Consider the following 15,441-nt stretch of genomic DNA (forward strand, 5'->3'; position numbering starts at 1 on the left):
GAGCTGAGGGGTTCTGTGTTTCACAGGGCTCCAATGTTTTTACTACCAAAAACACGTTCAAAAGATATTCTTCATCCTTGCCTCACATTTAGAAAGACAGAATGGCCATCATCAAAATGTCTATAAATAATAAGTGCTGGAGAGGGTGTGGAGAAAAGGGAACTTTCCTACACTGTTCTTGGGAATGTAAATTGTTACAGCCACTCTGGAAAACAGTATGGCAGTTCCTTAAAAAACTAAAAATAGAACTACCATATGATCCACCAATCCCACTCCTGAGGTTATATCTGGAAACGATGAAAACTCTAATTCTAAAAGATACATGCACCTCTATGTTCATAGCAGCACTGCTTACAATAGCCAAGATATGGAAGTAACTTAAATGTCCATTGATGTTTAAGATGAATGGATAAAGAAGATGTGGTGTATATAGACAATGGAATATTACGCAGCCATAAAAAAGAACGAAATATTGCCATTTGCAGCAGCATGCGTGGATTTAGAGATTATCATACTAAGTGAAGTATGAGAAAAACAAATATTATATGATATCACTTCTATGTGGAATCTGAAAATATAATACAAAGCAACTTATTTACAAAACAGAAACAGACTCACAGACATAGAAAACAAACTTAGTTACCAAAGGGAAAAAGGAGGGGAAGGAATAAATTAAGAGTATGGCATTAATAGATATATACTACTATATAGAGAGTAAACAATAAGGATTTTCTGTGTAGCATAGGGAACTATATTCAGTATCTTGTAACAATCTATAATGGAAAAGAATCTGAAGCTCTACACCTAAAACTAACACAACATTGTAAATCAACCATTGTTAAATAAAAAGCAAAGTAAAAAATAAAAATAGAAAGACTTTATGTACTAAACAAACTAAATATATTAACATAAATGTATTTCCTTAATATTTATTAAAGAAATATGTGACTGCTGTTAGGGGTTTCTAATCATCACAGGAATCTGAATACATGTAATCCATACAATGTTATTCAAAAGCAATGGAATTTGGTTCTTTAGTCAAATCAGCCCTTTGTTGGGAAAAGTAAATTTCCATCAGGCCTTTGGAAATCACAAACACAGACTATCTTAGAGAACTTCTGGTAGACTAGGAACCAAAAATTTAGAGCTCCTTGACTATACCAACTCCCGTTTTACAGATGGGGAAAATGAAGGCAGAGGGAGCAAGTGACTTGTCCAAGGTCACACAGGGAGTTGGTGGCAGATCTAGGACTAGAAACAGGTCTCCCAACCCAGGTCCTGGATCCTTTCTTCAGCACTTGGACCCCCTGTCAGTTGTTAAGCTGGAAAGCAGAAGTAAATAGAACCAGCCTCAGCTTTCTAGACCCACTGATGCTTCTACAGATCCAGACTAAAATAGAATGGGGGTGAGTGCTCATCACACCTGCTATAGAATTCAAGTTATGTCAAGTAATGTAAAATTCAGCTGACAAGTGACCAAGGCTCTGCCCTCCAGGTGACTCATCTTGGCAGTAGAATGGGCCCCAGCCAAGGTCACAGTGACATCCCCAAGCCTGCCTGTGCTGTTTTCCCCCATCTCATGTTTAGCTAGAAAATGCAAAGCCCAGTCCTTTTGTGAAACGAGACACATAGATATCACTAGGGGCCCCCTGGCTCTGGGTGGGTTCATTGGGAATACTGGGAAGGAGAAGCTACACAGGGCAGGGCTTCTAACTGAAGGGTCTCCGGCAGTGAAGAGAGGGAGGTGATGCATTTTCAGTTCAGGCTGGATCCTATCCACTGTTGAAATTATGGCACCATGATTTGTTTGTCTTTTTCTTTTTTTCTCCCTGGGGGGGCGGGGCGGGTGATGGAAATGTCATTTCTTTGTCATTGAAAGTTAAACGTCCTTTGGCTAAAGCACTGGGGACTGTGTTATAGAACACATGTACTTTGGCCCCAGCGTGCTCACAAGACTGTCAGTCGTTAGGTCCTAACTCTGACTTTACAGAAGCTTGTATTTCTTCTACGGCAAAAATCCGAGGAAAGCAGAAGCTTTGAAAAGACACGCAAATTTAAATTCGGGGCTCCCAAGTAAAACTTCCCGGTAAATCTTCCTTGGTTAATTGCACCGTATACAGGCAGCGGTCCTCATTCTTTCGATCATTTCTCATTTAGTGGTGCCGCTAGAGGTCCAGGCTCTGGGCTAGGACCTGGGGATAAGCCAAGGAGTAAGTGAGCGAACAGGTGAATGAACACATGGCACGCCCTCCCCCCCCCCCGCCCCCGTCTAGGGGCCACTTCCATCCTACCTTTCTCATTCTCCTAGTGACACTTGCAATTATTAAATGTCTGTCTCCCTGTTAGACTGTAGACCCATGCACGACTGCAAGGATTGTTTCTGTCTTATTTATCCCTCTGAGCCCTGTCTCTGGCTCAGCCCCAGGCACATCTGTATTTGTTCAATGGAGGATGGCTGGTTGGATGGAAGGATGGGTTGGCAAATAAATGAGCAAGTGAGAGAGTGGGTTTCACCAGATATGTTTTTCATTTCCTTACCTATTTATTTTTATGCATCTTTTCACTTTCCTGCATTCATTTATTTATAGCTTGCCTTATTCTAGAAAGGATTTAGGACATCTTCATCAGAGGTGAAAGTTTTAATTTTGGGCCCCAAAGCTAACATTTCAGAATGTGTCCCCATATCCTTCGTTCATCATAATTCAGAGTTGGATAACATTTTCTGAACACCTGCTCCAGGCGAGATGGGTCCTATAGAGGGATCACAAAGCATGATTATTGCCCTCCAGATGCTTTGAGTGTAGTGGCATAAGAGGTACATGCCCGGGTGACAACAGTTCTGGGAGAATGAAGGGATTTATCCAAGGGACACTAATGTGGAAGCAAAGGAGAAGCAAGAGCATTTGCCTTTGCCTGAACAGAACCAATCACGTCCTGTTCTTTGTTTACCCCCCGCAGTGCTGGTCATTCAGCAGTTGCTCGATACTTTTCAAAGAGATTTTATTGACATATAGAGAAATTAGGTGCCACTTGGCACAAGGATTTATTTTCTTAGTGCCCATGCAAACCAACTACTTCAGTTGCCCATTTCGCTGGAAGGCAGTGCGCAGAAATGAACATACTTTGGGAATTCTTTTGACTCCTTTTATTGTAAACCATAGTATACACCAATCCATTGGTTAGGCTGTGGACTGGGTGCTGGATGATGCTAAAGAGATGACAGCCCAGTGCAGACAAGTAAACAGGGGATCATAATACAGTATAACGAGTAGTGACTGAGGTCTACACTTATGGTGTTTTGGGAACAAAGATGAGGGCTGCCTAACATGGGCCAGGGGCTTCAAGGAAGCTTCTCCAAAAGCCAGTGGGACTTAACCAAGAGAAGAAGGAGGTGAAAAGGATGTTCCAGAAAGACAGACCCCTCTGTACAATGACGCAGGGACATAAAAGGGCACAACATGTTTGGGAAACTGTGAGTCATTCTGTTTCGCGGTGGCATGGAAGGCATGGCGGGGTGAGGGGTTTACAGAGACATTCCAAGGTGAAGCCAGAGAAGGAGGCATGTGCTAGATCATGAATGGTGTGATGAGTTGTGCTGAGGAGTTCGGGTTTTATTTCAATGCAGTAAGGCAGTAGACACTGCAGGATGTTGAAGCAGGAGACTGACATGATCATTCTCAAAAAATCTTGAGTATGAGGCAGAGTGGATGGAGAAGGAAAAGGCTGGTGGCAGGGAGGTCAGTTAGGAGGCTGTGATTCTGCAGCCCGGATTAAGGCAGGGACAGGGAGAACAGTGAGGACAGATGGATTCAACGCCATTGAAGACATATCTGTGAAAACCAGAAACCGCTCAAGAAAGAAGCCAGCACTGGGCTTTCTGGTTTTCAATGTAAACTGCTCTCATCGACCTTCATTTCATCAGCCTCTTCTGCTGGAATCCAATTCATTTCAGACGATTTTGGAACACTCTCATATTGGCAAGAGGAAAACTTTATAAGCAAATCGAACTCTTTTCCTTATACGTTCGTCCATCTAAAGTGAACCCTTTCACCTCAAGCTTTCAGCAGGAAGATTTTCCTCTGAATTTTCTTAACCCACGGGGATAAAAGGAATGGCAATTCTGCAGCTCAAGTCTATTCCAAATTGCTCCTTAAAAGTGCCCGGGCTCCTGGTTGTTGACAATGCTTTTCATTGCCCCCCCCCTCCCCCGCATACTGGATCTGATCTGGGGGGTTTTAACACGTTCAGTGGCCAAGGCACACCTCCAACCCAGCACATCAGGGCCTCTGGGGTTGGAGCGTAGGCATCAGCATGTTAAAACTCCCCAGGTGAGTCCAGGGTGCAGGCAAGGTTGAGAACCACTGAAGGAGAGGAACTGTGCTAACTGACCCAGTAACTACGCGGAATCTACTTCCTACACCTCTTGGGACAGGTGCACTGAGGCCAGGAAAGGTGCATCTTAGTTCTCTGACTACATGAAAGTGTTATTTTATGAAAAATTTCCTAAGGAACAAGAGGATAGAAACGTAAACTGAGTTACCTGAAGGCAAGGTGAGAAGAGATTTGAAAGTCCCACGGTTCATTCCTCTGCCCCAAGCTTGCCTGTATGCATTGAAACAGTCTATCTCAGGTAGATTCCCTTCCATCCCAATCTGGAGGCAATTCCAGGACGCCTGCAGCCCTCACCACTGCTGCACGCTCACCCTGCCTCAGTGAGCCTGGGGTTTCTCAGCTTTTCCCACCAAGTGTCTCTAATGGCAGAAGAAAAGAAGGACCCTGTGAGGCAGTCAAAAATCTCTTCCTCTACCTGTAGGGGAGGAAAAATAATTTTCCCTCTACCCTACTCAATTCTTAGTTGAGACACCCCATAATGAAAGACATTAACAAGAGAAAAACAAACAGAAGTTTACGAACACGTATACCTCATGTATACATGGGAGATACCAAGCAAAACTGAGTAACTCACGGAGGGGGCCTAAGCCACTTGTTTATATACCATGTTCAGCTAAAGACAAAAGAAAGATGTTGGGGGAGGAGGCCAGTTATGGGAGGCTACCAGAAAAAGCAGGGTAAACAAGGGTGAAGTATAATTTGCAGATTTAAGTCAATGCATTCTCTTTTGATGAGGGTTTCTTGTGATTCAGTCAAACTCCTGTTCCTGGTACAGACAAGGAGACACTCTTACAAATGAAGATTTCCTTTATAAATGTACAAGTGCTTTACAAAAAGGAACTGGGCAACTGGCTGCCAAACGCACACCGGTGTGTGCCCCTTCCTGACGGCAGAGACCAGAGAGAGTTTTCTCACAGATCACCAAACCAAGCACTCAAGACATTGAACAAGGTAAAATGAAAACCTCATCAGACCAGTGGTCTTCCTCCTTGTGACAAATGACACACAAAGACAAAGATTAAAAAAACAAAAACAAAAAACCAGTGACCATCTCTGGGAGGGAAAGGATCAATAAACCAAGAGTAGTCTTTCAAATTTCCCAAGAGCTGCTGAGTCCAAGAAGCTAGCCCCACAAATATTTTCTCCTGTTAATCTAATTTTAGAAAAGAGACAAACTCTTACCACTCTCCTTTCCAACAGACCCTGCAGGCAGAGATCTGGGAGATTGACTTGGTGAGAATTCTCGTCTTCTGCTGGCTTTTATTGGCTTCCCAGGATCTCCTAACTGCAGCAGCCTTGGCGTGAGTAATTGCATCCCATCCTCATCGCCAACTATTAGGAAGAAATTTTTCTCTACCCTCCTAGGTTCTTCTGGCTGGTCTAAGAGTTAATTTGACATAAGGCATATTAACAGGAGAAAATCAGACCAAAGTTTAATAACATGTATACACGGGAGAGACCCAGGAAAACTGAATAACTCACCAAAATGGCTGAAACTCTCACCTTAAAGACAAAAGAAGATGTTGAGGGTAATGGTTTGGGACTTCAAAGGGGTTGGGGAGGCAACTGACATGGAGATGCAAAAGCAAATTTGTGTAAACTAATGTTTGCTGGGCCAAACAGAGACAATGGGACACAGAGAGGAATTTTAACAAACAGACTTTCCTAGGCTTCTCCTTGTCTACACACCTAGTCATATTATAGATATCTATGGTGACATCTCCCTTTCTGGAACAGGTCCACCACCTACATTCTTTAGGTAGCTAGGAGGAAGGTCAAAGTTTTTTCCTGAGTCTTTTGCACCTTGATTTTTTTCAGCTGAAATTATCTGCATGCCAAAGAGACATTTTGGGGTGGCAAGTTTTGCTCCCTTACACCAACTAGAGGCAATTCTGTCCCCAAGGGGATGTTTGGCAATGTCTAGAGATACTTTCGGTTTTCACAACTGGGAACGAAGTGCTACTGGAATCTAGTCCGTAGAGGTCAAGGATGCTGCTAAACATCCTACAATGCACAGGACAGTCCAGAGAACAAAGTGTTACCTGGTCCAAATGCTAGTGGAATTGAAGTTGAGGAAGAACCCTGAAATAAGGGGAAAGAAAAGACTCTATGGCGGAGATGGGAGTCTCTGCCAGTGCCTTCAGTCTGCACTGTGTTGGGAGTCAGGAGACCCAGGTTCCATGCAGAGGCTAATGCTGGAGATGATGGTGATGACAATGACAATGACAACGGTGATTTCGTTTGTCCACACAGTAGTTGACAGTGGAGGATCACATTCATCTCCTTTATTCCCCGCCACTGTGGAAGAGGAAACTGCGGCCCAGAGAAAATAAGTGATTTCTTCAATATCTGTTTCAGGGTGTAGTGTTTGTTTCTCGTTTTTTCTTTTCCTCCTTCTTCTGGGATGCCAGTATCTGACTACCTCCCCAACTGCCTATGTTGGGAGAATTCCCTAATGTATAAGTGTGGAAGCTGAAGAGAGCAGATGCTAGCATTCCCAGTCTTTCTTGAGAATAGGGTGTGAGCCAATCAGCCTCACCCATCTTTGAATCAGGAATCAGTGACCACAGTGAAGCAGGGGCAGGGGAAAATTCTTTCTTGCAGTGGTGGTGATGGAAGTGGTGGTGATGGTGGTGGTGGTGATGGTTCTGATGGTGGTGATCATGGTGATAGTGGTGGAGGTGGTGATGGTGGTGTTGGTGGTGATGGTGGTGGAGGTGGTGATGGTGGTGTTGGTGGTGTTGGTGGTGATGGTGGTGGAGGTGGTGATGGCAGTGGTGGTGGTGGTGGTGGTGATGATGATGGTGGTGGAGGTGGTGGTTGTGGTGATGGTGGTGGTGGTGGAGGTGGTGATGGTGGTGGTGGTGGTGGTAGAGGTGGTGGTGGTGGAGGTGGTAGAGGTGATGATGGTGGTGGTGGTGGAGGTGGTAATGGTGGTGGTGGTAGAGGTGGTAGTGGTGGTGGTGGTGGAGGTTGTGGTGGTGGAGGTGGTAGAGATGATGATGGTGGTGGTGGTAGTGATGGTAGTGGTGGTGGAGGTGGTGATGGCAGTGGTGGTGGTGGTGACGGTGATGGTGGTGGAGGTGGTGATGGTGGTGGTGGTGGTGATGGTAGTGGTGGTGGTGGTGGAGGTGGTGATGGTGGTGGTGGTGGTGATAGTGGTGGTGGTAGAGGTGGTGATGGTGGTGATGGTGGTGGAGGTGCTAATGGTGGTGGTGGTAGAGGTGGTGGTGGAGGTGGTGATGGTAGAGGTGGTGGTAGAGGTGGTGATGGTGGTGATGGTAATGGTGGTGGTGGTGGAGGTGGTGGTGGTGGAGGTGGTAGTGGTGATGGTGGTGGTGGTGATGGTGGTGGTGGTAGAGGTGGTGATGGTGGTGGTGGTGGTGATGGTAGTGGTGGTGGTGGTGGTGGAGGTGGTGGTGGTGGTGGTAGTGGTGATAGTGGTGGTGGTAGAGGTGGTGATGGTGGTGATGGTGGTGGAGGTGGTAATGGTGGTGGTGGTAGAGGTGGTAGTGGCGGTGGTGGTGGAGGTGGTGGTGGTGGAGGTGGTGATGGTGGTGTTGGTAGAGGTGGTGATGCTGGTGATGGTGGTAGAGGTGGTAATGGTGGTGGTGGTAGAGGTGGTGGTGGAGGTGGTGATGGTGGTGGTGATGGTAGTGGTGGTGGTGGTGGTGGAGGTGGTGATGGTGGTGATGGTAATGGTGGTGGTGGTGGAGGTGGTGGTGGTGGAGGTGGTAGTGGTGGTGGTGGTGATGGTGATGGTGGTGGTGGTGGTGATGGTGGTGCTGGTTGAGGTGGTGATGGTGGTGGTGGTGGAGGTGGTGCTGGTGGTGATGGTGATGCTGGTGTGGTGGTGGAGGTGGAATTTAGTGTCCAAGGCCCCTGATATTATGGGTGTCTGCTGAGCTGCCTGGGTCAGGCAGTGGAGAAGGCACCAGCTTCTCTCCAGGCTGGTTTGGTGCCTATGGTTCCAGCAATGGATCTGGCTGTATAGTAACTTTGTGTTTCCATTTGTTTTCCCATTGTTCTGGGCATGCTGTGTGCTATGTGATACTCTTTCACAACATTCCTTCTTGGCTTCAATCAGCCAGAATCAGTTTTTTTGCCTACAATGAAGAATCCTGACTGATACACTCTGTGTAATGACCTTGAGCTGGTCCAAGTTTGTTTTTACCTAGCGCTCAGCTCTCCATAGAGCTCAAACATGAATCTAATGGGACCTGCACAGGGAGCCAAATCGGAATCTCAGATGCTGCTCAGAATGGCTCATCTCCTCCAAGATCCAGGCTTTGCCACTCACTCAAGGTGGCGTGTCTGGCTCCTTCTTCCCTTACGTTGAGTGCTCTCCCTGGGGCTCCTTAGCTCCCACTGCCCTTAGCCTTACCTTCGGCCACTGCTCCCCAATTGGCCAGGAGACCCAGGCATGTGTAAATTGCACTTGTGAATACAACTTGAACGTTTTTCCCAGAAACCATTTTAGCCCCCATATCACCTATCATTTCTAAACTTCTCCATCTTGGGCTGGGACCCATTATGACATATGAATTTGCTGCTGAGGGCATGCAATCCAGGCAACCCGTCCCAGGCCACTGCTCACTAGAGGCCAGCAGCCTATGGATGGAGAGGGGACCAGAAAGGGCTCTCTGCGGGAGCGCTAGGGCTCCTTTTCAGCACCCCACACCCAGGAGAGTCAGCAAAGAAGGAATCTGATGGCTCTGAGGAGCAGTGATCAATCCTTGGAGCCTTCCAGCCACCTATCAGTGAGCCTGTGAGGCACGTGGTCCATTTGTTCTCTAGAGCAGGTGGTATTGTGTTTCTTGTGGGCACGGAGGCCTGGCACGCAACCACGGGCCGTGGAGGCAGTGTGACACCAAATCCTTCCCTTGTGACACCCAGGTGGTGAAGACAGAACAGGAAAGACAGGCTCCTGTGACTCAGGAGGGGCCCAAGGATACTGTCTAGAGGAAGGTGAATCTCTTTATTTCTGTCACACAGACAGCCATGAAGTCTAAGGCCAGAAAGGGCAAAGCAAAGTTGGCAGGGGCTTTGTTTACATGCTGTGGGAGGTGGAGAGTGCAGGGGGGACCAGCAGTGCAGACGGGTAGGGGGGCCCTGCCCCAGGAGTGGAAGCCCAGAATCCTCTTGGCTCCTGCTCCTGGCATCCCCTCCCTGAGAGCCCCCATTCCAGCCTGTGGTGCAGGCTTCCTTCCCTTCTGAAGTTTCCCCTGAAGCTAGTTTTCTTCCCTTCCTTCAGTAATGGGTTCTGCCATGTCACATTGAGATAATCAGAAATGGCTTTCCTATCCTTCCCAGAAGGGCTGATGCAATGCTATGGAATGGCTTTGGTATCTTTGGGATGCAGAAATTTTAAATATTTACATGGTCCAATCTATTAATGTCTTCTTTTACTGTAACGGCCTTCGCGTCAGGCTAAGAGAAGCTTTCTTTCCCTGCCTTAAGATTATTAACAGTTTCAGTGTTATTTCCAGTAATGTTTTATTTCTCTCTTGCAACCATTTGGAAGTAATACTTGTCCAAAGAGTGAGGTAAGGATGGAATGTTATCTTTTTCCTAAACAGCCATTGGCTCCAGGGCTGCTCGGTGAACTTATCCTTTCTTCAGTCACTTGAAATGTCACCTTTGTAACAAAAAGAACATTCTTATGTATTCTTGACATTATTATTTTGCTCCATTGATTTGCTATTACTTTTAGGATCATTTGGTTTGGGAAGATTTGTGAAGTCAAAGCCAACACAACTAATGTGATTCATTGGGAGTCTTTGCAAGGCTTGACAAAAGAAAATTCACCAGCTGTCGCCATTGTGACTGGGGCACGGCTTGGGTGTCCTCCCCTGTCCATTGACAGTTGGCCAGCAAGCTTGAAGAGCAATGACAAAAATGTTAGACAGAGGGTCAGAGGAGGCCAGGGCTAGAAGGACATTTAGAAATCATCTTCTGGTGCAAGGGTTTTCCTTCCCAGCCATGGGAACAGAGGCCCAGAGAGGATAAGCAAGACCCCACATGTAAGGACTGGTAGACCTTGGATGGGAACTCAGGCCTCCATCCATAAGCTACTTGTCCTGGACAGCTCCCGTAGCCTTTCCTGCCTTCCTGCCCACTGCCTCTACTCGAATGCTCACCTTTTCGTCTCTCACCTGGCCAACAACTTTTGCATCAGCATTCCTCTCTCTGGTCTCCATTTCCTCTGTCTGACTGAGGGAACAGCTCTAGGTGGGGATCATGTCATTCCTCTTTTGAAAATCCTGGGTCAGTGGCTCCTCACTGAAGTTAAACAGAGCCTGATACTTAAGATTTCTACACTCTGACACCCAACAACATAATCTCTTGTTTTCCTCTGCTGTAAATTGTAAGCTCCAACAAGATAGGACTCTTTGTCACGTCCTGTATATTCCTCCATGAACCCCTAATTGCCCTTCCTCTTCCCAGATGGCCTCCTAAACTATATCCACCCTTCAAAGCCTGGTCCAGAGGTTAATAAAATTGTCCACATTCCAGAAAGGTTAAGTGAGTTTTCCAAATTTGTCTTCTTCTGTGGTGCCCAAGGCTGAAGATGTCTCTCCTTCCCCCAGGTGCTTCTCAGGTGTGTAATGCTCTCTGCCTCACTGTCCAGTTATTTCCTAACCTGTGTGCTCCATGGGGACAGAGATGGTGGCTTTCACATCTGCATCTTCTGGTACCTCGCATAGTAGGTGCTAAGTGATCCATAGCACTACTAATAACACAGGACAAAAAGATAAGTGAAAGATTTCCCTCTCTGCCAATCTCAGAGCCTTTATTGGTTCCCATGAGTGGAATCTAGGAATATATTCCTAGATTACTCAATGAGGATGGAATACATTCCTAGATTACTCAATTATCAATGACTGGCTAAGCTCACTAAAGCACTGCAGATGATTTTGGGGGAATTATGAAAGGAGCTGGCATACTGAAATGGCAAATGCAGTCCTATTTTCAAAAAGAGGGTGAAGATATACTCTGAAATCTATTGATATAAAAGTTTGAAGTCCATTTGGACCAAGTTGTAGACTGTATTGTAAAAGGGCTGGGTTATGGGCATTCAGCACAGGTTTCTGAAGAATTTGTAATCATGCTAACATTTACACTGTCACATCAGTTACCTCATTTAATTTTCACAACTCTATGAAGAAGAGTTTGCATTATTATTATACTCATTTTGTAGAGGAGAAAACTGAGATTCAGAAAGGTTATGTAATTTGCCCCAAACTGTGCAACTAACAAGTAGGATTTGAATCCAGGACATTTTCTTTCCAAAGTTGGTGCTTCTTTCATTACCGCATGCTGCCTTTGACATGGGCCTAGCAGAGGGCTTGGCACACAGTGAGTATTTAGTTTTAGTTCTCCTCATTCTGGGTCCAAAATGTGATATGCCAAAGTTAATTTACCCATGGACTGCATTCTTCCTGGATCAAGGAAGGACCAGTCCTGTGTTGGTCCAAGCTGAGCTACCCAAGCCTGGAACATGGGGCTCAGAGGAGCCAGGCAGGCAGAGTAAGAGTCCCATCCACCATCTCCCGCTGCCTTGAATGGGTAATGGTGGGTACCTCATATTGGTGGTTCCAGCGATACAATGAGATAAAGTAGAGGAAGCAATTAGCACAGAGTCTGTCACTTACGATCTGCTCAACAAATGATGGTTTCCTCGCCTCTGGGCTCCAGACATAAGGGAAACTTGCCAAAGTGGAAGATGTTCACACTGAGAGAGGAGCATCTCAGGACACTGGTACTTGAAGAGCATCACCCAGACATGTTGGGTCTGGAGAGTGTTTGGAGCTCACAGCGCCAGAGCTGTGAAACAGGGGCCTCCACCTCCCCGGAATCCAGCAGCTCCTTCCAAAGCCTCCTGGGACCTGAAGGCTTCCTGGAACCCACTTTTCTCCTGGGCACTGGCATGGTTTTTTTCTGGGCAATGCGAGGAAAGATAACAGAGGTCTGGAAGCAAATCATTTGTGATTATTGATTTAATAATATTAATAAAACTCTGTAAGTTAAAAATTGGCATCCAATAGGGCAGGCTCTCTCCTACTCTTGTTTATACACACTTCATGTGTGCTTATGTGTTTGGGAGGTTTTACCTTGAGACATAAAAATCTGGGGCTAGCTCTCCAGGGCTCAAACTGGCAGGACTGAGAGGCCCTGCACCCGTTCTCCATGTGGACCCTTTGCTCTATTCGGAGCCACCAGGAGCCCCACTTCTCACCAAGTCCTCTTGTAAGCACCAGGTCACCTGAGGACTGGGGGAGAAAATGCAGGAGAATCACCCCCCAGCCCCTCCTCCATCTTGGTGAGCCCACTCTGAGCATACATCACATTGCAAGACAAATGATGTATGCAGAACATCACATGTGCTCTCCTTCTGCTGACACCACCACTTCTTGCTAATCACCAGAATACAGAATGGAATACATTCCATCCTCAAGAGATACAGCCATTGCCTCTTCAGTAAGGAGAGGCTTTCAGCCCAAGAGCTGCATCTGGGGAGCCCTGTTAGCTGCCCAACTTAGCAGACACCAATCTCCATAATGTCACATGAGTCCTCCCCAGCCTGTCCTTAATACACACTCACGCATACCCATCCCATTAAACTGTGTTTGGTGTCTTTCAGATAACAGGGCTTCTTGCGCTACACAGCTAATACTCTTACTGCCAAACTTAATTATCTCAGTAACTCAAGCTCACATTAAAAGCAAGAGATGGGTCCACTTTATCCTCATCATGAATTAGTAATCTTTCCCTCTGGAGATGCCTTCCCCGAAAATGCTCACCGAAGGTATCTGCGCTGAATTAACTGTCTTTGTCTTAGGTTCCTGCCTGCCTGCCGGGAGTGTTGTGGGCTTCTGTTTAGAGTAGATGAGATCATCCACCTTCCTCCTTCCTTCCTTCCCTCTCAGTTCAAGTTGGGTCCCTGGCAAGGGAAACCATGTATCCCACACAAGTGCCTCCTGGAAATGAAGAGGCAGCTATGATAGGAGAAAAGAGCACTGGGCTTCTTTGAGAGTCGACTCCGCCACTGACAGCTGTGTGACTCAGGTAAGTCACACTCTCTCCGAACCTCAATTCTTCCTCTGCAAAATGGGAAGCCCTCCTTACCTCATCATGTTGTTCTGGGTATCAGAAGAGGAGAAAAAGCCACGAAAGTGCTTCAAAAACTACAAACGCTTATAAAATGTCATTCATTTCTGTTAAATGATCTCTGGATTGTAAGCAGACTGCCTGAGAACACTGCACAGGTGCTGGGAGCTACCAGGTTTCTACCTAAAACACTGGAAAAAAGTCCTATCCCTCAGCAACTGTGAGTCCTGGAAGAGCAAAAAGAATCTGTCTATTAGCAAAATAAGAGTAAAGAAAATAACAAAATTAATAAGCATTAACGATCCTGATAATAGCTGGTATTCTGAGTGCTTTCTATGGAGCAGGCATCACCCCAAGCATGTCATAGATGTTTAACTTGTGCCTCCCCCTATTGTGCTCTGCTGGACCTGGCTGACAGGCTTGGGAGGGTGATTGTTAAATATCAAGGAATTTTCTGAGCCATTGTTAAACCATTCGTAAGTGAAAACTGACCATGGTGAGAGTATTTACACCAGAGAAATTGGCAAGTGTTACAAACTAGGACTTTTTGTTTATTTATTAATTGAACAAGTTTACCAGGATTTATATATTTTCCATCTTTTACAGCTGGGAAATAGAGGTCCAGAGAGATTAGCTGAAGATAATATAATAATCCTTTGATGTTGAAATGTTCCCCATAGGTGGCTGCCTTTCCCCTTTCTTCTTCTAAATCTCCCATTTACTTTTTTTAGTTTTCATCCATAATTATTTCATTAGAAATAACAACAACAATAAAAACCCATTTCTCAGATTTCCTGTGGGTCAGACACTTGGCTAGGAGCCTTGGATCTTTGGATACCTGGCTTCTACCTCTACCGTTAATGGAAAGAAAAACATATGAACAGGTGGTTCTCAATCCTGGCTGCACATCTGAATCACTCCACCTTTGTGTCAGCAGGAAAAAAGTTCTTCCTCCTGAGAAGAACTCGCTCAAATTATGGAAAGGCCACACCAGTGAAAGGAATGGTTAGGCCACATGATTTGTTCAGTTTATAAAGCTTTCAGAATTACCTGTCAAAAAGGTACCTGAGCAGCCCTGGAAAGTTCTGTGAAAACTGGAGCCCAGAGAGGTAGTGACACATAGCAGATTAGTGCCAGAGTCAAGGGATGATTCCCAGCGAGGGCTCCACCCATCCCTCCTGATGCTCCTCCTCCCGCACAGCCCAGGGTCCTGCGGCCATCCGTCCTGAGCCCCACTCCACTGTACACCCACCTTTCCCTCTGTTTTCTCTCCCTTCCCTCTTTCATTTCTCAAATATTTAATGACCACAGGGCATAGGTCGTGGCACTGAACTGGTGCTCAGTATATACTGGTTTTGGATGGATAGATGAGTGAATGGCAGCATTCCTCACAATTCTGGGTTCTGGGGGCTACAGGAATGAATGAGACGTGGTCTCAGCTTCAAGATGCTCAGAGTCTAGGGCCTAGTTGGAGGCACGGCAGGGTGGAGGAGAAAGCGTGCCATTGCACAAGAACAAACATGCATCAGAAACCTGGATCTGCATGGAATGTGGGCAAAGGATTTGACTAGCGTGAGCCTCAGCTTCCTCACCTGAAAATTGAAGGTATTAAGGCCCTCACCATGTGGTGGTGCTGAGATTTAAATGACATCATATATAAAGTCATCTAGGAAGTCTCCCAGCACATAGTAGGGAGTAATAGTATTATTCATGCCTTAGACCAAGAGTTGGAAAGCAAAAGTGCCAAGAAGACAGGGGTCTAAAGCCAAAGATTTCAAGGAGAAATCTAAATCATTCCTGGTGACATCCTTTGCAGCATTTCTTCCTGCTTTGCCAAGTCTGCTCCTAGCCCGGACATGCCAGAGCTGGACAGCCAAAGGCAAGTTCACTGCTCTGCCGTTAGAAATGGCTCAGAGATGCTCAGATATTCCTACATAC

The sequence above is a fragment of the Phocoena phocoena genome, chromosome 4 (genome assembly GCF_963924675.1).
Source record: "Phocoena phocoena chromosome 4, mPhoPho1.1, whole genome shotgun sequence".
NCBI classification, from domain to species: domain Eukaryota; kingdom Metazoa; phylum Chordata; class Mammalia; order Artiodactyla; family Phocoenidae; genus Phocoena; species Phocoena phocoena.